The sequence below is a fragment of the Pinus tabuliformis genome, chromosome Q (genome assembly GCF_031772625.1).
Source record: "Pinus tabuliformis cultivar Carrire ecotype Pingquan chromosome Q, CPIR1, whole genome shotgun sequence".
In the NCBI taxonomy this organism is placed as follows: Eukaryota; Viridiplantae; Streptophyta; class Pinopsida; order Pinales; family Pinaceae; genus Pinus; species Pinus tabuliformis.
Genome location: NC_142296.1, coordinates 609,383,689 through 609,407,420, shown reverse-complemented (window position 1 = coordinate 609,407,420; position 23,732 = coordinate 609,383,689). Strand labels below are relative to the sequence as shown.

The window sequence follows — 23,732 nt, the reverse complement described above, 5'->3', positions numbered from 1 at the left end:
TGTTTGTTCTTGTGCCTCCATATCCACTGCCATGGGAGGATGCTGATGGAGTTCTTTGTGCATGTGATTGTGGGCTATGTTCAAAGACACCCTTTGATATTTTAGATCTGTATTGGGCTTCCTCCTCTTCCCTTATGTATTTGGCTCTTTGTGTTGCTGACACACTTACACAAGCTCTGCTTCCTATTTGTTTATCTCCATCCCATGGCCTTTTCCCACAGAGGTGTCTTCTGGCATAGGTGTATGAACCCGTGTAAGTGTTTTTGCAATGGAGGCATGTAAATTTAGTGGTTCCACCCCCTTTCCCTCCTTTAGGCCTAGAAACATATTTCCACAATGGGGTTTGGTCTGGTTTGGTTTTTGTGCCCTCATCTCCACTCTCCTCTTCCTCCTCACCAAGGTACTCCTCCTCTCTAGGGTTTTCATCAAATCCACTAAAACCCACTTCTTCATCCTCTTCATCATGATCAACCCTCATTCTTCTACTCTCCAACACCATAATAACAAAAAAAGGAACCAACAACAAGAGAATGCCAAGCCATATAGCCATGATGTTTGAAGTTTTTTACCTGCAATAAAATGGAGGAATGGGAATGGGAAAGAGAGAAGAGAAAATTTTCATTTATTAATGAACATATAAAAAACACAAATGCTAGATTAGAGTGTAGATCCTACCTCTTTGGTCTTCAATCCCAAGCTCCAATCTCCCTTGCAAGCTCCTCAAGATTCCTCAATCTCCCTCCTCAACTCAAGCTCCAAGCTCTCTCTTGCTCTCTCACAAATGAAAATGATGAATAATGGGAGGGGAGGAGGGCCTTTTAACTTTTTTCTCCTCCCCCTCCCTCCTCGTCCGCTACCAGACTTTTCCGCTGGTGGGAGCAAAAAATTAAAGGAGGGAGTAGTTGGGAGCGATCACTCCCCGATCGCTCTAGAGGTCGCTCCCCATCCGCTCCCAAGCAGAGCGCAATTCAGGAGCGGATTCGAGGGAGGGGGAGGGGCGCTCCCCCGCAACCCTTGGTTTTGAGTAAGGCTGCTGGATTTAATTTTATTTTGCAGTAATAAAATGAAAAATTCTGGAGGTTTATCTTGAGGTCGTGTTCCTTTTTTGCTTCTTGTGTGTTAATGTTGTTCTAAATCACGCTCTAATGCTCTACTGGTGTTCCTTTTCTGCTTCTTGTGTGGTAATGTTGTTCTGAATCATGCTTTAATGCTCTATTGAATATAATTTCTAAGTTATTTCATTTTCAATCAATTGCATTATCTATTTGCAGAGGTATCTTGCATTAGGTACTGGGTTTAGGAAATAATTATAGCTCACTCGATCTAGTAGGTATCTCTAGATCTTGAGGGTTTTAATGTGTATCTGACCCCTTATGACTTGATAACTTCATTTCAAGTGTGTAGAGATTATTTGATATTTAGATCTTGGGTGTGAGGGTAAGTCTTCAGTTGGACTAGCCAACTCCCAAGACAAGAGTTTTAACAACCCATTGTGTTACATTTTCAAAGGCTCATCTAACGATTTGTGTGCAGCAACTTGGCCATGGCATTAAATTAAAATTCATTTTCTTCAAATTATTTTCAAATTTCATTATGCAATAAGGACATATTTGCTTATTAGAGCTTGTAATTGTTATTTTATGAATATTAAAAATAATTTTGTAATTTTTTTAACTAACCTTTGTATTTTATTTTCATAGTGTAAAGAGATAGCGGGGTTTTATTTTTCAAATTTGAATTTTCTCTATAAGCATTGGAGGAAGCCTAGCCTTTGTGATTTTGCAGGTGTTCCATCATAAGATCAATTTGGGCACTGAATCACACTTCAAGGAAGCTATGCAGTTGATTGGAAGAGGCCGTTCAAGTTTTGAGGATAGATCTAGCCTCTAGAGGCCTAGATCTATCATACCCAAGTCTCCATTTCTCAACGCTCCTCCATTTTGTGGAGGTCGCAACCCTAGAAGGGCTAACTTCACTGCAAAATCAGGGTTTTCACAAAGATTTATCACGTGTAGGTTTTGTGGAAAAGTATTTGTGGATATAATCATATTTTCGTGGCTTAAATCTGACTTGATTGCTTGTTGAAGGTAGCCGCACAGGTTTTGAAGCTCACTAGGCTTAATCGCAAGCCTAATAGGCCTCCTCTAGCCTAGCCACAAGGGTTGGACGCACCACAAATTCATTGCATTTGTTTCTTCTCTGGTCTAACCTTTGTTGCAGGCTTAATCACATTTTTTTGCGAGGGTTTCAAGTGGTTTTTCTCATTGAAAGTTTGTCATTGCAAATTTCTGATCCATATAGGCTTGAGATACTTGTTTTTTTGAGGACTATTCATTGGTTTTGCAGGCCTAGCATTCATTTGAGAAAGGGATTGTGAGATTGGTCTCTTGTTGACCCATCAATCTAGCCTTCTAGCCTTAGCCGCAAGGCATAAAGGCCCTTTTCACCTTAGCTGCAAGGCCTAAAAGGCCTTTTAGCCCTGGGCATAAGCAATTGGAGGGCTAATTCATTGTCATAAATTGTCTTTCGCTAACATTTTTGTGGTTGCAGGTGTTTTGGAAGGGTTTCGCTAGTTGTTTGGGGTCCAAAAACAATTTTTGAGGGTTTAAACTTGATATAGCACTCATCTTGGCTTGGCCGTAGGCCTAGAAGGCCTCTCTAGCCCTAGTTGTGAGGGTTTGAAGGTCTGATCTTGTCATTTCTGAAGCTAACACTTGTGGTTGCAGGTTTAGCATTTGAGTTTGGAGGAGTTATATTGCATACTTCAATTGCTCTTGGGTTCCTTACTTGGTGTATCATTCGTTGGAGGAAGTCCGCAAGGCTTTGAGGCCTTGTTCCTTTTCCCACCATAGCCTATTTGTTGACTGTCATAACAATCAGATCTAAAGTAAAGCATAAAGTGGTCTAATCACATTAAAATCTAACAATAATAAGCCTAAAAACACCTAAAGACATCACACATTAACTACAAAGGCCTAATCGTTGTTCTAGCTCTTGTGTTTTTTCATTTGTGACTGATCTCTTGTTGGCAGTGGGCTGATCTAATTGACAATAATATCTCTCAAGGTTTGGTGCATTCATCTTTTGACCATTGTGTGCTAAGAAGTGTATTGGATAGTAGATTGCATTGGTTTCTCTCTTATCTTGAGGATAGCTTGTTAGATCACTAACCTTATTTCTTGTGTTTTCTCTTGTTAGATGTATCATTGCATGATTAGTTCTTGTTGCATTGCATTGTTTAATCATTGTTAGCAATCTCATCGTGCTTGTAAAATCTTGAAGTTTCTCTTGTTCCTAATTGCTACATTATAAGTGTAAGAGGAATTTTAATAAGCACATTAAAACCACTTTAATATCATTGCTTCATTGAATAATCTTGAAGTGTTTCATTAATTGCATTTAGCATTCTTGTAATCTTGTGTTGAGAAGTAACATTTGATGATCTTGGTTACAAGTGGTTTGAGGCATTGAAGTATAATTGTATCTCATTGAAGCAAACTAATCTTGTCATCATTTGCATCTTCATTCTAGTCTAGAAGTGCATTTACTAAAGCTTACCTCCAAGCATAAGCTTGGTTGATAGAGATTTAGGGCCACCTTCTCTCCCAATTTGTGATGCTTGACCCTTGCACTGAGGTTAAAATAGGTGACTTTGCAATTCTCTTGTGGGCAATCCCTTGTACGAACTGAGGCATTTCGGTCGTTAGAACTCCAAGGTAGGTATCGTTAATGAGGCCTTCGCCTCGTTCCCCTGGACTTATTTCTACAACCCTATGCGAGACTTGCCTCAAAACAATTGAGTTGAAGGCTCTCACCTAGATTAGGCATCTAATTAAAAAACAACCAAGATCTTGCGTTTCACATTTAGATTTGATCTTGCATTTAATCTAGGATAGATCTTGCATATCATCCTTGCAACATTCGTCTATCCGGTAACTTGACTTATTGATCTTTGTTGTGCAAGTATTTCTCAATTTTAAGGCACTAGTCTATCACTGATATATCTCAAATAGTCCAATTGTTTGCGCTTATTAATCTTACTTGCCATATAATCTAAATCAAGTTGCTAGGATATTCATTTGTATCTCCTAAACTTGTTGATTTTAAACATGTTTCTCATCCTTTCACCTTGAGGGACTACCCCCCTTAGCCTACTTTTAGGAGATAACTTAAATGGAGTGAGTAGGGACCAGAGTGAGAACCCCTATTCTGTGTGTTGCACCTTGGGTGTACATTTGAGGCGACAACAAGTGAGACAGTTTTAGATAAGGATCTGGTGAAATTTTCTCTGTTGGGTTTCACCAAGTTGTGCTCAAGAAGACTTTCTAGATTGGGAGAGGTTATGGGTGACCATGTCCAAGAGGAGATTCACAAACAAGCTCAAGCTAAATCTCGTGTTAAAAGCGAGGAAGATGAAGAAAATTTTTCTCTAGCCAGCAAAGGGACCAAGTCCAAGGGAAAAAAGAGCAGTTGTGGTGGAGAACAGAGTTCCGAGGGTGAGAAGAAGAAAGAGGATCTTAGCAAGATCAATTGTTTTTCATGCCACCAGTTTGGGCATTACGCTACTAAATGCCCTAACAGGAAGAAAGGGTCCAAAAAGGACCAAGTAGCAACCTTTGCAGAGATAGATGAGTTTTCCTCTCATTTTGAGGAGTTCTCACTCATTGCCTATATGGAAAGTTCAATGGCCACCAATTTATGGTATGTGGACAACGATGCGTCTTGTCATATGATAGGAAACAAGAAGTATTTCAACAAACTGTTAGAGAAGGACATGCAGTTTGATATTGAGATGGGAGACGATGGGAAGTATAGGGTCAAGGGTATTGGTACAGTTCATTTTGAGAGGGATTCTGGAAACCCTCTATATCTCAGAGATGTTCTTACATACTAGGGCTCAAAAAGAACCTCATCTCAGTTTCGACTTTGGAGGATAAGGGGTATGAGGTGACCTTCAAACACAGCAGGGTTTTTATAAAACCCTCATACTCCAAGGTGCCAAAGCAGATTGGGGCTAGGCACGAGAGCCTTTACATATTGCAGTTTGAGACAACCGCAACTCTAACTAACGGAGGAGGCCGTGACTCAGGTAGCGAGCTTGGGGAGTTATGGCATAGGTGCATGGGACATTTGCACCATGGAGTGCTGAAGATTCTTAAGGAGATAGCAACAAGATTGCCATAGTGCAACGTGGATCAACATGAGGTGTGTAAGGGTTACACACTTGGAAAGTATGCCAAGTCATCTCTTACTAGCAGGAAGATCAAGGCGCTAAGGTCAGACAACGGTGGGGAATACACCTCGAACGCATTTAAGGAGTTGTGTGCTAAAGAGGGAATCAAGAGGAAGTTGAACACACCATATAATCCTCAACAAAACGGGGTGGAAGAGTGCAAGAACAGGGCCATAATTGGAGCGTCCAAAGACATGTTGAATGATTATGGGTTGCCCAAGTTCCTTTGGGTTGAGGCATGCAATACAACAATATTCTTGCAGAACCGAAGCCCACATAGAGTGTTGGCGTGAGCTACACTAGAAGAGGCTTTTTCAGGGAAGAAACCAGATGTGTCTTTTTTCCGCATATTCGGTAGCCTTGTATATTGCCATGTACCAAAGGAGAAAAGGAAGAAGCTAGAGCTGACATTAGAGAAGGGTATCTTCATGGGTTACAACGAAACATCCAAGGCATATAGGGTGTACATTCCAACACACAGGAAGACAGTCATCAGGAGAGATGTGAAGTTTAAGGAGGATAAGGCTTTGAGAAAGTCCTTAGAGCATGAGTAGGCTACTGTGCAGATGGAGAAGCAAACTCCCAAGAAGGAAGCTTAGTCAGTACCTTAGACTACAGTTCTGCGTGGGTAGGATGAGGACAAGGAGATGTAGATGGAAAAGCAAGTTGGGCCCACTCAGGCAGTGACTCGTAGCACAGGGAGGAGAGCGAGATGGGTAGATCAGTTGATCCAGGAAGCGTAGGAGCAAGTTGGTGCTTCGAGTACTTTAGTTTGACAGAGTAGATAACCACAAAGGTACACAAGATACATGGCACTTATGACTGAGTTGATAGATGTTGAGCCTTCTAGTTATTAGGAGGAAACCACTCAATAGGTGTGGAAAGATGCCATGGTGGAGGAGTATGCCTCCATCATGAAGAACAATGTCTGGGAGGTGGTGCCAAGGCTAGAAGACAATTTTGTGATAGGTTCTCACTAAGTCTACAAGATCAAGCATGGAGTTGATGGGATATTGAAAAGTACAAGGCAAGATTTTTGGTCAAGTGGTTCTCGCGGATAGAGGGAGTTGACTATGATGAGACCTTTGCCCTAGTTGGTAGGTATTCCTCTGTTAGGGTGGTTGCAACTATTGTAACACATATGGGGTGGAGGATCCACCAGATCGACACAAAGACAACCTTCCTCAATGGGTTGTTTAGGAGGAGATTTACATTGAGCACCAGAGGGATTTGAGACATGCAGTAGAGATACACATGTATGCTAACTTAGGAGAGCTTTATATGGGTTCAAGCAGCCCCCGTGGGCATGGTATGCTTGGATAGACAGTTACCTTCAGGGATTGGGCTTCACCAAGAGTGAAGCGGACCCCAACCTCTACTACATTGTTGTTAGAGGTGAGCCGCTTATTCTAGTGCTATATGTGGACGACCTGATTTTGACAGGTGCAAATAAGCTCATCCAAGAGTGTAAGAGAGATTGTGTAGGTGAGTTTGAGATGAAGGATGTGGGGCTGTTGCAATATTTCCTTGGACTCGAGGTTTGGTAGGGTGATGGAGAGATCTTCGTGGGACAGTGCAAGATACTTTGCAGATTTTGAGGAAATTTCACATGTAGGATCACATGCCAATGACCACACCTCTAGTCACAAATTGGAGGAAGGTGGATACATCCAGATTAGAGCGAGTAGATCCCACACTTTACCTACAAATGATTGGGTTGCTAATGTATTTGGTTAACACACGACTAGATATATATTTTGCAGTCAACTCTTTGAGCCAATTTTTGGTTGAGCTAACCAGAGTGCATTAGGTTGTTGCGAAGCACGTGTTGCGATATCTCAAGGGGATATTAGAGCATGGATTGTGGTATAGACAGGTTGATGGGTTGGGGCTTGAAGGCTTCGCTGATGCAGATTGAGAAGGGAGCTCCACAGAGATGAAGAGCACATCGGTATGCGTGTTCATTGTTGGATCAACAATTGTTTCTTGGTTTAGCAGGAAGCAAAGATTATTCGCATTGAGTTCAGCTGAGGCTGAGTACATGGCTACTAGTTTGGCAGGTTGTAAAGCTATTTGGTTGAGAAAGCTTCTCACAGGCTTGTTAAGGATAGAGTTGGAGCTTACTGTGATACACTGTAAAAATCAGAGTTGCATCAAGTTCTCTGAAAACCTAGTGTTTCATGATCGCTCTAAGCACATTGACATATGCTATCACCACATCAGAGATATTGTTCAAAGAGGTATCGTTACACTCCAGTACGTACCAACAGAGGAGAAGACAACATGCATTCTGACCAAGGCATTGCCAGGTAGTAGATTTGTTTACCTCAGAGAAAAGTTGTGTGTAGTGCAAAACACCTTCCTCTCTAAGAGGGAGTGTTAATTGGAATAGAGAAGAAGTGTTCTGCTTGTCTAAGTGCTAAGACTAGTAGAAAAACACAGAAGACTGCCACTTTAGCAAAATTTTAATTTATTTAGCTATTTCCTAAAGTTATACTTAGGAAAAAGTAGAAGTTCATAAGTTAACTAATGATTTAATCTCAACCATTGATCATGATTTAATCTCAGTGATTGATAAGGAGATTAGGGTTGAGGTTGAAATTATAAGAGGAGATAGAGCGAGTTGGTGGTAAGTAAATTGAGCACAAGCAAGTGTGAGAGAGTAGCAAAGGAAGAGCAAGGGTTTTAGTAGATCACAAAACTTAACATCCAAGGAGAAGAAATTGAGTGAGGGCCAAGTCTTTATAGCCCAATGCAGAGGTCTATTCGCATGTGTGGATTGGGTTGCTGGTATGCACAAAAATTTCGAAGATCTAGTGTGCAGGAAGGGAATCAATTTAGCTGGAGAGTGGACGAGTATTTTTGTGATAAACTAGGAATTTTCTCCCTTGTTGTGATTCTCAAAAGAAAATCTTTTGTTGTAGAAGAATAATAAAATACACACAACGTTGCATGTTTTCCTTGGAGTTGGGGTTTCCTGGGTATATCTTGTAAGTTGTGTTCTATGGTTGATATGTTTGCCTTATGATGTATTTTAAACACTATGCATATTAAGTTACAAAACTCAATGTGGTTGTGATTTAAGTTTCTAGAATATAAATTGTTTATATTTATGGGTTTTTACACTTAGAAATTGCAAATTAGTTTATTGGGTTCTAAAGAAATCTAACAATATTCCCCATGGAAGTTAGGGCTTGTGAATGCTCCTCAAATTTGCTTCAAACATGTTAGTTTGGCATTTTTGCTATAACTTATTTTTTGAGATGTTTTAGACTATGAAATATTGAGGAGATAGAGGAGAGATTGCTAGGTGCCTATGGTAATAATTTCAGACTTTGGTTCGCTATAATTTCAGAGATATGCCCTGTGGAAGTTAGGGTTTTTGAAGAGTCTCAAAATTAGCTTCCAATAGGGCAGTTTGACATTTTCGGTATAACTTGTTTTCTGGGGTGTTTTAGATTGTGAAATTTTTAGAGACGTGTGGAAACATATAACAATACCTCAAATATAAATTTGAAACTTTGGTTCACTATACTTTCAGAGATATGCCTTGTGTAAGTTAGGGTTTTGGTATGATCCTAAAATTAATTTCAAATAGGTTAGCTTGGAATTTTTGTTGTAATTTCTTTTTTGGGACTTTTCACACTATGGATTTTCTTGAGATTCGAGGAGACATACATAATTACCTTAGGTAAAAATCTCAGAATCATATTTGCAATATTGGATACATGGCATGCTTTAGAAGTTTTCTCTTCGGAAAAGGCAAAAAAAACAAGTTTTGGGAGATGCAAACTTGGTAAAGGCAGAAGCAACAAGTAGACCTAGTTAAGTCAAAAGCAGTAAGCAGACTTAGTGAAAGCAGAAGCAATGAGTAGACTTGTTGAAGGCAGAAGCAACGAGCAAACCTAGTGAAGGCAAAAGTAGCAAGTAGACTTAGTGAAGTAAGTTAGTGCCTATGAATATTTGTAGCAATGGGGATTGGTGTTTCTAGTAGTTTAGTACCTAGCAATATTTGCAGCAGTGGGGATTGGTGTTTGCAGTAGGTTAGTGCCTATGAATATGTTTAGTGATGGGTATTGGTGTCTCCAGCAGGTTGGTGCCTATAAATATTTGCAGCAGTGGGGATTGGTGTCTCTAGTGGAGATTGGTATCTCTAAATGGTTGGTGTCCACAAATATTTGTAATAGTATGCTTGTGCCTACAAAGAATTATAAAAAGAACTATTGTGGTTTTCTCTTGAAATGGTTTCCATGTAAGTCTTGTGTTCCATGTTTAACAACTAATTTATCTCATATGTGATTGTTTTCTTATGGTTCATGAATGTTTTAATAAGTAAAAATTGTCTTATACTGATTCACATCCCCTGTCCCCCAAAGTATAAGTGTGTGCTCAACAATTGGTATCATTGCATGTTCCTTTGAATACAGTGTAACCACTATAAGGTAGATTTTGGGAGCACACATGGCCAATCAAGAAGGTTTCTCCACAAACAGGGCCCCACTATTTGATGAAACAAACTATGCGTTTTGGAGTGTAAAGATGTAGACTTATCAATGGATCTTGGGTTTGATATTTTGAAATCAATCATGATTGGTTATACAACCCCAAAAACTCCTCCGATAGATATGGTTGGGAAGAAGGCTAGTGAATATAATGCAAAAGCTATGAATTCTATCTTGTGTGGTTTATTGGAATCAAAATTTGTCAAGGTGTTGTATTGTGAATCGACAAAAGAAATTTTGGACAAGATTCAAGATATCTATGAAGGCAATGACAAGGTGAAGAAGACAAAGCTCTAAATTCATAGAAGATAGTTCAAGAGTTTGAAAATGAAAGACGAAGAAAATGTTGCAGCCTATTTCCTTCGTGTGGATGAAATTGTCAACATCATCAGAGGACTTGGTGAGAAGGTTGAAGAATCAATGATTGTACGAAAGAAGCTAAGGTCGCTCCCTGAAGATTTGATGCCAAGGTCTTTTCCATTGAAGAAATGAAGGATATGGAGAAACTAACGATGGATGAGTTGCATGGGATTCTCATTGCATATGAAATGAGCAAAGAAAAAGAAAAGTCGCTATAGAAGTAAGTAGCTTTCAAGGCATCAAAGAAGACAAAGGACACAAATATTGTGATTGTTCTAGCCATGAAACAAATACAAAAGAAGCACAATTTGTGAGAAAGATAAAAAGAGGAATTGGCAAATACAAAGGTAAGTTACCCTTCAAATGTTTTAATTGTGGTAGAGTAGGACATTTTTCTACTAAATGTCCATATGCAAAAAGGGACGACATTGATGATGAAGAGGAACATAACAATAAAAGAAAGACTTATAGGCAAAAAAGAGGAAAATATACTATGATGAAGAAGACCCAAATTGGGTAGTGAATCTTGATGTAAAAATCGTAAGTGCCTTGGAAGAAATAGACAGGTTGAGGGGAAAAACAAAAAGTGAAAGGAGAAATTGTAGAAATATGAAAAGAAGGATCATGATATTGATGAAACAGGGAAAATAATTATCATTGTGAGGACTCAACTAGAAGAGACAAAAAGGATAAAAGATGTGGTGAGAAGCCAACTAAATAAAATGAAGAAAATTCTGTGAACCTGGAACCTGAAATTGTTTCCTTAAGAAAGGAACTAGAGAAAATCACTGAGCAGTGGAATAGAAGTTTAAAGTTTGGAACAATTGCTGAAATCTTGGATAATGTTGCCGACTTGGTGGTGTCCGACTACAAGAAAGATTGCAGTGTAGTTGAGCCTTTTGTGGGGTGGAATGTGGCTCACCCTTCATTAAACATAGAAAGGATAGGATTTTGATCATATAAGTGCCCTTGTGGACTTCATCTTTGTAATGTAAACAATGTTAATAAGAAAGGAATGATAATTGATTAAATGTGCACATTTTGTGTATGTCTGCTAAATGGTTGTGATGACTTGTGTAATACTTTTTCATGCTCTGAATTAGAAGATATGGTTGTAATGATTGTATAATAGTCATATGCCTATTAGTGAGCCTTTCTTGTTCTCTTGTATTGTGTTTTTCATGTTTATGGACAGGAAGTAATGGTTCACCTTAAGCATGGGGTTTATACACTTTCAATCCTAATCATGGTAAATGTCCATGGTTTGTCATCAGATAGAGTAGGGAAGTCCTAGCCCTACTAAAGTGATCAGAGAGCCTTGTGGATGATATGGGCTTAGAGATGAGAACAAAAGTTTTGATTGAATAAAAAAAGAGAGACTTACGGGAAATAGTCTTCTTAGAGTATCTGATGGTAAGTGAAGTAGAGTTCATTGAAGTACTCTTGAGTTGGTAGAAATTCTAATTAAGAGCTCAAGTGGCCTTGAAGTGAAGGTGTTTGGCCTTTACGAGGCCAAAAGGACTTAGCAGCCTGGATGTATATTTGCTTGGGATGTTGAGCAGTTGGATGGTTTTCCCTAGTTGGGATAAGAGGCTTGAAGATCTCATAAGAGGAAAACTGTGTATAGTGACCTCATAGGCTTCCTAGAAGAGAGGCCTAACAAAGGATTTTGGAATGGAGGATCTTGGACGCTTATGCGGTGAGGTGGAGATCTTTGTATCGAAAGTCTTCTAAGCAGATTTAGTGCACTGTCAAAGTTTTTTCAATTCTTGGAATAGGTTACAAGTTCCCTTTACCAGCATGCCTTGCCAAGGAGAAATTCGGGGATTGACCCCTTTGGTTTTGGACTAAATGAAATTTTGGGGATTTTCCTTTTTTTGAGCCAGAGAGGAATTTGGGGTTCAGAGCCTTGGCCTTAGCACTTGGTCATATGGTCAACAAGAGGGTTGTGACCAACATCTTAACTGGGAGAGGGCCTAAACCCATGAGGATGAAGTATTTGTCTAATGGGCTATTGGGTTTTGGTCGTTGGGTGACACATCAACTAGAAGTCAGTGTGAAGTATTGAAGCAAACATAACCCAACATCTCTGTCACTTATCAAAAACAAAGAACCAAGAGTTGTCGAAATTCATAGAGATGATAGAATTTATATATCATGGTAATTACTTGTGACTGATATGCAGTCTTTTATTAGTATTTACTTGCTTAATTATGTCATCAAGCAATTACACATTAACAAAAATATAGAGAACATAATGCATGAGAGACAAGCGACACCAAAAACTAGGCTTCAAGCCAAGCCATACCCCATAAGGGGGAAACTCGTCAATCCTATCCTTTAGATGCTTTGTCTAACAGAGATAGATAACTTACACTTTACAAGAGTGATGGTCTTCTTGTAGCTTGCATTATACAAATATATTAGTGTTTTCTTGTAGTTCACATCACAAAGATATTATGCTTTTCCCTGCAACTCACATCACAAAGGTATTGTGGGCTTTCTACAACTTGCATCACATAAATCTTGTGCCTCCTGCAATTTGTATTTATACATGGAGGAGATGCCACAAAAACCTCATCTAATGTGGCTCACATTCCATGCCATATACCCGAGATATATTCTTTGGAAGGAGATCTGAATGGTTTCCGAAATGATGAGGGATTGGTGCCAATATATGGTTGTTTCCACATTCGAAGAGACACAACTCTTGGGTAGGACGACTTGTCATCTTAGAGGGACGACTTGGCAACATGGAGGAACAAATAATGCTTACAAAAATTCAAATTTTCTTCTTTTATAGGGTCACGAAGAACATGCCCTTTGACTTTTTCTTTTGATAAAAAATAAAGCATGAAGAACATGCTTGATAATAAAAGTAAATTTTCGTTTTGTTTTTATATGAAATACATATTAATCCAAGTACAATAATTATGAAGACCGAACCTAGTTACAATTTCAACAGGAGTTTGGCAAGTAATTGAAGTGTCGGCATGTTGGAGGTATGTTGGAGGTTGGCCTTTTGGCTTTTGGTGATTGGGAGAACGCATTGGAGTCCATCTGGCATAAACCCCCTCAATGCTATTAGAACATGCAACGTTCTTTATTTAATGGGAAGTCTGGTATCAGGTCATCAAGAGATTTTAACCCTCCTATCGAGACTTTCCTCTTGATACTACTAGCCCTAATAAGGGCCTTGATGTGGTACATGTTGATGTGGCATTTGACATGGCTCTGGCATAGAAATGATGTGGAGTTGACATGGTGTTGACATGAAGCTGACATGGCACTGGCATGGAGATGGCGTGGCATTGATGTGGAGATGGCATGGCACTGATGTGGCCAGATGAGGTGGAAAGGTGACATGGAATCAATGTGTGTAGCATCGTTGAGGTGGTTTCCAAGCGGAAGCGACATTGATAGTGATGTGGCTATTGGGCCATCAGTCCATCGAAAAGTGGATATTGGGTGTTAGCCACTGGCCCATTGGTAGATTGGCCATGGGGTGGTTACGTATCCACTGTCAACCATCGACTATTTCCATGTCTCCGCATGAGGGCATGCCAAGGGGCCACTAGACAGGCTACAATTGATGTGGTTGGGGACTGTCAATTGATGGCCCACTATCGGGTTGGGCAAGTCTAGTTCGAACTCTGTTGTAACTTGTTGACAAATTAGCTTGGGGATTGATGGTGGATGTGCCAAGTTGGCCAAGTTCGCCACATGAACGACTGATGTGGGGCAACATGGAAGCATGAAGTGTGAGTTGGCATCGAGGGCCAACCTTTAAGGGACATAATTTCTTATCTAGAACTCCGTTTTGGATGAGCTTTATATCATTGGAAATCTCTTGACAAATAAAAGACGAAGGTGGTATTAGAATTAAGTTTTGAGGAGATCAAAGAAAAATGAATTTTTGCTAGCCCCATCTTCATAATTAAACTTGAAGGTCAGGTCTATATAAAATCCACAACCCTAATCAGGCATTAGGTGACTATGTACCTTACATAAGGCAACCCACTCGAGGATATCGTGAAAATATTATATTCAGTACTTGTAATGCCTTATTTTTCTCAGTCTTGATCTTGTGGTTGACTTGGAGGTTGACAATTAGTGGTTGGGCTGATTATTGTGTTATCTTGAGGCCTTGGAGATTGATACATGTTATAATTTCTATGCATGATTGTTAATCTTGTGCATATTGTTATATGGATGGATACACGTTGTTTTGTTGAATACGAATCTCACTAGTGTTCTTTGATTGGGAAATGGTTTGGTATGTATATAATGATACTGATTTGATTTACATGTATGATGAAATATTATATGTGGTTGTGATGAAATGAGTCTATGAGGTGGATAATGGTTTAGCTGATTGTGCTAATCTTGTAACTTGATCATGTGATATTGCTATGATTATGAATCAATTCTAGGAATTGATAATGCAATTAAGTAGGTGCAGGATGTGGCAGGTTGGCCAAACACACAAGAAACTCTTTGAAGGAGTTGTGGATTTGTGAGCTTCATTGGAGTTGAATCTTTTGATATAAAATTCTATGATGCTATGGCTATTTTATGCATGTTGGTAGAGGTCATACTAATGATAGTATAAGGGGTCTTAAGGATAAATGAGCCTCATTGGAGTTGAATATTTTGATCTAAAATTCTATGATGCTATGGATATTTTATGCATGTTGGTAGAGGTCATACTAATGATAGGAAATTGATCACTTAGTTGAATTAAACATGTATAAATGACTATTTGAGGAAGACTCCAAGATGTAGTTAATAGATGAACCTTCATATTAGTAACATTTCCTTTGATCAATCTATTTATTGTTGGAAAATAAAAAAGAGAGATTTTCTTTATGTTGTTAATTACTTGTGATATTCTTATATTCTTAATAACTTTCTTGTGTTCTTCTTTTAACTTAGTTCATCAAGCAATTACCAATAACCATAACACGAAGATCAAAGACACTAGATGTAGGTGGACAGCTAAGGCAAAACCCCTATCTAGGGGAAAACCCAGTCAACAACTCTTCCTTTAATAGTTTCACGAGATGATCCAAGACTCCTTGACCTAGACACAGACTTCCTCTAATCACCAAGTCAGCCCTTCCCTTCTTCTATAGATGATAACCTTCCAGCAACAACTTCGACCTTGATGCAACATCAGATCTTCGACCCAGTTGCAACTTCGACCTAGTAGCAACAACAGATCTTTGACCCAGTAGCAACTTTGGCCTAGTAGAAGCAACACTTCGACCTAGAAGCAGCAACACTTTGACCTAGAAGCAACAACAAAATTTCGACCTAGATGTTGCAACAAAAACTCGACCTTGATGCAACACTTCGACCTTCCAGTAAATAGCCCAGTAAATCCACACGTGTGAGAGAGACAACCCAGAAACTTCGATTTCCTTCTCCAACAAATCTCCTTCTATTTCTTCTGCAATTTCGTATTCTTTTGCCTCCTCTTGAATATCGAACTTGTGTGAGTGATGCTTCAAATGAATCGAACTGCACTTCTATAAATATCATTTTTCTGGAGTTCAAATTACCCTTATGTAGGCCGACTTGATCAAGTAAGGGTCGACTTGGTGTGGAGGTGACAAATGACATATTTTACTCAATAATAATTATTTTTACATGATTCAAAAGCCCAAGAAGGGTCTCATTAAATGGACAATTAATCTAATGACTTAATATAAAACCTGGAAGTCCTCAATGGGGACTTCGACCTAAAACATGATGACCAAAGCATGAAATCCATGCTTTAATAAGTCATAATAATAATAATAATAATAACTTCTTTTTCATTCTTTTGATAAATACATTTCATTACGACTCAAATACAATTATGAAGACCGAACCTAGTTACATTCTTCAACACTCCCTCTTAACTAGGGAGGTATTCATATATATACAAGTACATGGAAGGTCTCAAAACACATGAACCATGAAGAGTTTAGGCACATTAGTGCCACAAACTAGATTCCTGACCAGGGAAATCTATCCAGGTGGGACTAAGATGGACTAAAGCTTTCAGCCTCTTTAGGTACCATCAGGCTTACTTTCTAACCATCAACCCAGGGAACTAGGTGCGTAATGCAAGGTTAGAGCTCTATGACCAACGCCACCCTCCCTATTTCGGGAACTAGACCTCAACACAAAGGCCGAACAGATGTCCTCTCAGTTACACACAATGCCTCAACACATCAAATCTCTCCCAATCAAATAGATTGGTAAAATCAAGCATGCTTCCAAAACTTCCAGAGATTTACCTGAACAATCACAACCCCAATTTGGGGTCTTCTAACATCTTGATCCTGCTTCACAATTTATCACAGTAGGACTTAGAGGCTTCCCAAACAAATCTTGACATAAGATTCCTCAATCATACAACTTTCTTTCCTACTTCACATGCAACAACATATTCTACCACTGGATCCTGCTTTCCTTCTTTCAGCGACACCTCAATTTACATGCTCCAATTTCTTCTTCAAGGTATCCATAATATGCCCTCCCTCTCAACTTGGGAGATATACTCTTTCTGTTATCCAGGCTCCCTCTTAACTTAGGGAGATCAACTACTTTCTATGATATCGAAGAATATTTCATGGCTTCAATCCTTGTTATCTAGATCATCATCATTCATATAACTTCCTTCATCATTCTTATCAATCAAATCAACTTTACTTACGAATATCTTCAACATCTTGAAGATTATGTACCTGCACAACTTAGATAGCAAGTACAACCAAATACATATATAGAAGCATGAACTTAACTATATTAGAATCATGGAAGTATTAGACTTTAGACATCAAATACCTAAACTTAGTTAGTCTCATAATCAACAAGAGACACATACTTTTAAACCTCAACTTCTTGCTCAAGTTAGGTTATAACCCCTAGATCACATCAGTAACTCAATCAAGATATCAGTCTCATTATATCTAGGGCCTCAATATTTCTTCTAGAGATATGACATACTCTACTATAATATATTGCAAACCCTAGAAGAAATTCAAACAAGTATAGTTCTATAATGCATCCAACAACTTTAGAATTCATATGTTAGGTTTCTACTAGGATTTAATGCAAACCCTAGATTCTGTCTTCTAGACACTAAGCCTTAATAAGTAAAACCAAGCACAACACAATCTAAGGTTTCAACAATATGACCAACTTCTACTAGGGTTTGTTGTAAACACTAGATTTTATCATCATAATGGAAACAATATCATCATATCCTATAATATCAAACGTCTATTGGGGCTTAGTCACAAACCCTAGAATTTACATACTATGAGCATCAACAATTAGGGCTTAGTCACAAACCCCAGAATTTACATACTATGAGCATCAACAATTAGGTTAGTACATATACATATCTAGGATTTCATAATCAATATCCATTAGGTAAGCCCAAGACACAAATATCAATACATTTAAAGTCAGACATGTAACAATCTTGATTAGGCCAGGGTTTTGGACAAACATATACCTAGGGTTTCATTCCTAGAAGCATACTCTCGATATATAAGGGTTTTTCTTATAAACCCTAATTTACCAAAGCCTCAAGGTCTAGGAATACATTACCATCCAACCCTAAAAGACTAGGGTTTCCATAACAATACTAAAACTCCAAACATGACATTACCATCAAAACCCCAAACATCAAAAGAATAGTATTTTCTAGATTTCATTAGTAACCCTAAGTAGACTAGGGTTTTCACATTATCATTGACATACCCTTAGGTTAGGGTTTTATAGAGAACCTTTTATGGTTCCACAAACATGATGATTTTAATGAGGGTAGATTTAATTTAATGATTAATCACCCAAATAGGAATCTTTAAGATTCAAAGGTCCTAGACATAACACTTGTTAGTAATGCAATGTAGATTTATTGGAATGAATGAATATACCTTTATCATGAAGAGAACAAAACTTATGATCTAAAACATACCTTTGAATTGTTAGACAAACCTTATAAGACATCAATTCCAATAGAACTTCTATCATGCTTTGTCTTGTGAGGTCTTCTTCATAGCCCTTAAGCATATCAACAAGCTTTTCCTAAACAAGGAAAATATGAAAAGAAATGTTATTAGCATCTAATACAAACACATTTAGATAGGAAAAGGAAAACCAAATATAAAAGATAATACAAGGAGTAAGATGCTAATCTTTGGAAAAATGGTGAGGGCTCCCTCTTAATCCAATCTCGAGTGATACCTATAACTTTAACAAAACAATTAAGCATGTTAAACCTATAAGTACTAAAAATCAAAATACACAAAAAAACAATTCAAAAAATTATAGTAGAGGGACTTAGTAGTAGAAGTCCTTTATTTTCAATTCTTTGGTCTTGTTCTTCTTTGGGGATCCTTCTTCGACAACATTTGCTTGATCCTTGTTTCTCTTTTTATTTATCGGATTCTCAGGATAATCACTTCTATAGTGACCCATCTTGTGACAATTGTAGCATTCAATCTTGGCTAGGTCTACCTTCCTTCTAGGCCCTTCAGACTTCTTGAAGGTTCCTTTGTTCTTGTGATGAGTAGAATAGGCATTTGAAATTTTCTCCTCTTCATTCTCTTTGTTGCTTACTAATGAAATTCTGACTTCTTCTTGACTACATGCATTCCATAATTGTTCAAATGTAGGAGTTTCCTTCCAATTGGTGAGACCTAATGAAAGGGCACTCCAAGATGTTGGTAATCCTAGAAATGTAGTGATTACAAGCTCCTTTTTATGTACTATCTCATCTATTTCTTGGAGTTCATCTTTGATTCTAGCTATCCTTACAAAAAAGGATGCTACATTGTCTTCCTTTGTCATCTTTATAGTTCTTAGTTCATTCTTAAGACTTGCAATTTGACCAAGATTCTTGATTGTGAATAATTTACTTTTCCTTTGACTAGATCCAAGACTTTATTCTTCTTGAGGATGAGATCTATCCTCTTTTTTTGTGCCCTGTAATTAGATGCTCCTTCTAATTTGTTTTCTCCCTTCATTGAGTTAGACATTGTTCTTGAAGATAGTAGGCTTGACTTCTTATATGATCCTTTTCCTTGATGACCCTTATTCAAACGTCTTAAAACTCTTTATTCTCTTTTCATTAGATCTTTAGGCTACCTTTTTATTTCTTCTTCACTTTAGCTTTGAAACCATATTGGAAAATTAGAAAGGCAGAAAGATTTTCTTTATGTTGATAATTACTTGTGATATTCTATATTCTTATTAAGTTTCTCGTGTTCTTCTTTCAACTTAGTTCGTCAAGCAATTACTAATAACCATAACACGAAGATCAAAAACACTAGATGTAGGCGGACAACCAGGGCAAAACCCCTATCTAGGGGAAAACCCAATCAACAACTCTTCCTTTAATAGTTTCACGAGATGATCCAAGACTCCTTGACCTAGACATAGACTTCCTCCAATCAACAAGTCATCCCTTCCCTTCTTTTACAAATGATAACCTTCCAGTAACAACTTCGACCTTGATGCAAAAGCAAATTTTCGATCCAGTAGCAACTTCGACCTAGTAGCAACAGAATTTCGACCTAGAAGTAGCAACAAAATTTCGACCTAGATGCAGTAGCAAAAAATCGACATTGAAGCAACACTTAGACCTTCTAGTAAAGAGCCCAGTAAATCCACACGTGTGAGAGAGAGAGAGACAACCCAGAAACTTCGATTTCCTTCTTCAACAAATCTCCTTCCATTTCTTCTGCAATTTTGTATTCTTCTGCCTCCTCTTGAATATCGAACTTGTGTGAGTGATGCTCCAAATGAATCGAACTACACTTCTATATATAGCCTTTTATGGAGTTCGAATTACCCTTATGTAGGCCGACTTGATCAGGTAAGGGCCGACTTGGTGTGGAGGTGACAAATGACTTATTTTACTCAATAATAATTCTTTTTACATGATTCAAAAGAACAAGAAGGGTCTCATTAAATAGACAATGACTCTAATGACTTAATATAAAACCTAGAAGTCCTCAATGGGACTTTGACCTAAAACATGATGACCCAAGCATGAAACCCATGCTTTAATAAGTCATAATAATAATAATAAAAATTTCTTTTCGTTTTTTTTGATAAATACATTTCATTATGACTCAAATACAATTATGAAGACCGAACCTCTTTACATTCTTCAACATTTATGAGCTATCATGGATGTTTATTTAGATTAACTTGATGTGTGTTTGTGCATATGGAGGACATAGGGATTCATCATATGGATGTGGGATGCAACTAAGAGGTTTTCAGGTCATGTTGATGATGGAGGGGTAGAGGTTCTAGGATTGCTTACACAATTTCGAGATAGAGGTAGAAAGTTTCTAACAAGATATGTATGATCTAAGGGAACCAAGTATAGGTGCAAGGCCATCCTACCTAGAGGATTCCCCAATGTGGGAGGTAGGTTACCTTACGAACATGTTTAGTGGGTGAGGGGCATAATAAGTGTGCATAATCCTTATTCCCCGAATAGGATTGCACCTTCACGAAATTTGGGGATGCATGAAAGTAAATTTGTGTGTCCTAGTTGGGGTTGTAACATAGCCACTTTTTATGATGACTTAAAAATACTAATATTTTTATGAAAATGGGGAATTAACTTACTGAAAATTAAAATGGGGAAAATCCCCAGGTTGACACCTAGGGGGCGATGAATGATTTATAATTAGAAATTATAAAAACTAGATATTTTCACCATGTTACCGAGATGCATGATAATTTACGAATTTAAAAATTAAGAAAATACTAATTTTACATAGGGGGTGAGGTAGCCTATAAATAATATAGCCTCCCCAAGGTTTGGGGGATCCGAGGCATTATGCACTAAACTACTTGCTAGAATGAGTGCTTATGGTGAGATTGATTTGATGAAGGAAACCTCTAGTTATGAATTGACAATTGGCATTTGAGAGTTTGATCAACTCCAAATTATTATTTATGATATCCTTATTAGAGTTGAAAAGCCTCCCTATCAAGGCTAGTGGATGGAATCCCCACCACCCGCTCATATTTTATTGATTTATTGTTGTTTCTACCCCTGATTACGAATCCACATAGTTCAAGTATTATTTATGATATCCTTATTAGAGTTGAAAAGCCTCCCTATCAAGGCTAGTGGATGGAATCCCCACCACCCGCTCATATTTTATTGATTTATTGTTGTTTCTACCCCTGATTACGAATCCACATAGTTCAAGGATCTCTAGGAAATAGTTTTCCATTTGTATGGTGGAGTGGAACCTTATTGGCTCAATAATAGTTGCAAGGTTGGGGATTTGAACATACTATTTAGTTGGAGTGAATTCTCTTTTCAGTTATAAATATATATGTTCTCGTTTATGCATTCCTTGAATATTTGAAATACTGTTTAATAACAGATGTGTATAAATGAAAAATTTGGATCCACGGCTTGTGGTTTATGGATGGAATTTGTTTTCGGGAATGTGAATGTAATGACAATGTCACTGCTAACCTGTATGGAATTTTTGTCTCAATTACATGATAAGATATGATTTCTTGTGAACACATTTATGATTTACTGGAATAAAATCTTATTCCTTAAACATGTTAGAACATACATTGAAACAAGTATTTGGAAAAAGTTGCAGGGTTTATGAATGTACAATCAAGAAGAGAAATCACATGCTCATGTACTCAGTGGTAGAAGCGTTGAGATAGCTTGAACCTTGAAGGTAAAGGGGTATTTTCCACCTTGGTAAAATACCTTTGTTTTTATTGGTGTTTTCATTGATTATGTCTACCCGTCACGGGTAATTTGTAGTGAATTGCAAACTTTGTTCAAAGTTGTAGTGGCGTGCTTTTTTGAACCAATTTTGTGGATGATTTATTCATGCATGTGTTGAAACCAAGCTCGAACCACTGGTTTGTGTTATGCCTAGGATTGACATTCTCCCTTCTTTTTGTTTAAGCTAAATTTAATTTGTATGCATAGAAAACAGCCTAACTTTGCATTCTTTGTATTGTTTTTTAGCATATAACCCACCTTTATGCTCAATTTGTGTCATGGATTTGGTGTCAACAGATCATTTGCATGGGTAGAATGTTGTTAGAATCTGTTTGCTCCAAATTCATCTTTCTTGCATGAAATTCTTGGGAAGAAATGGAATTTTTGGGTATGAAATCGGTGCTCTGTTTTTGGCGCGAGGCATGCTCACCTTCCTTTGGAAGCAAATTGCTGCCCATAATAATTGGTTTATGATTATGGCATTGGTGTTGAGAAAATTGTTTTGTAAGAAAAGACAACTACTTTGTTTTGGACCTTGGTATGCCAATTTGCATTTATCCCTGCTTGGAATGAAATACATAAGACACATTTCAATGATTCGCTGATTAATTCTTATGCACAAATTTCTATGCTAAAAACTTGTTTGCTATAGTAATTGTAATGGGTAGCATGGATGAATCACTTGTTTTGTTGAGTGGAAAACAAACATACCAATTATCATTGTCAATAAGATATTAACTCTATGCAGTGTGGATGTCATGGGAAAAATAAGATATTAACTCTATGCAGTGTGGATGTCATGGGAAAAACAATTGTTTTGGGAACAAATTGACGCCTGGATCCATCACTCTTTGGTATGTTATGTTGCGTAGGGAAGAACAAGTTGCAAGAGAAGGCTATAGTTTTGTTTATCCTATTCTCAGTCATATTATGCTGGAATTATAACTTTTACTGTAGATAAAACCAAAACCCTGTTTAGTGTTTCATTTTTTATATTCACGTTTTGTTGAAGAGATTCAGTTTGCAAAGCTCAAAGTGCTGCCTTTCTGGGCAAGTTTCTGTATTATTAATATATGTGTTTTATTTTGACAGGAATATTACAAATTTAGTGGGGTTTCCACTATTGATGCTTAGTGTCAAAGAACACAAAATGGCCATTGTGGGGGTTTTAGAAATTAATGCTCTTTTTATATACTAGTTTCCATATATGCAGTGGTTCATCAATCTTCAAACGTTTTGTTTTGTTTTTTATTTTAAAAGAAAATTTGGAAATTATTCGATTAGATATTGAGGTAAGTAATATTAATTAAATAAATATGTACATAGTTTTTGTAAATTACAATTTAACATAAGGTAATATAAAAGATTAGCATTAATACTATTTTTTTTCCTTAGGATTAAGTTACTTTTAATGGTTATCATTTTTTATTTTATTTTATTTTATTTATCAAGTGTTTGTTTGGATAAGTTGAGTTTTTATGTTAGAAACCTAAAAATATGAATATCTATTTTGTCTTTAATCTTCAAAATTATCATAATTCTTATATAAGACTTATATAAGATGTTGAAAATGAATTATCATATTGAGTTTTGAATTTTTCACGTTGTGTGTTTTGTGTTATTTCTTTTATCACTGCTTAGAAATTAAATAAATAAGTATTTTATCTTTAATCTTCAAAATTATCACAATTCTTATATAGGACTTATATAAGATGTTGAAAATGAATTATCTTATTGAGTTTTGAAATTTTCAGGTTTTGTGTTATTTCTTTTATCACTGCTTAGAAATTAAATAAATAAGTAGTTTATTGGCTTCTTAAATAATGAAATTTGATGTATTCAAATTTAC

At 37.3% G+C, this 23,732-nt stretch overlaps 1 long non-coding RNA gene across 1 annotated transcript in view; it reads left to right on the top strand.

The window, feature by feature from the left end:
* The window catches only part of LOC149220914 (uncharacterized), an 80,512-nt gene extending 57,281 nt beyond the window's left edge, over window positions 1–23,231 (top strand). Inside the window, exons 2-3 of the long non-coding RNA XR_016248781.1 lie at window positions 21,747–21,830; window positions 22,976–23,231. This is a non-coding gene — a long non-coding RNA (uncharacterized LOC149220914). The remainder of the gene's footprint in view (window positions 1–21,746; window positions 21,831–22,975) is intronic.
* The last annotated feature ends 501 nt before the right edge of the window (window positions 23,232–23,732 follow it).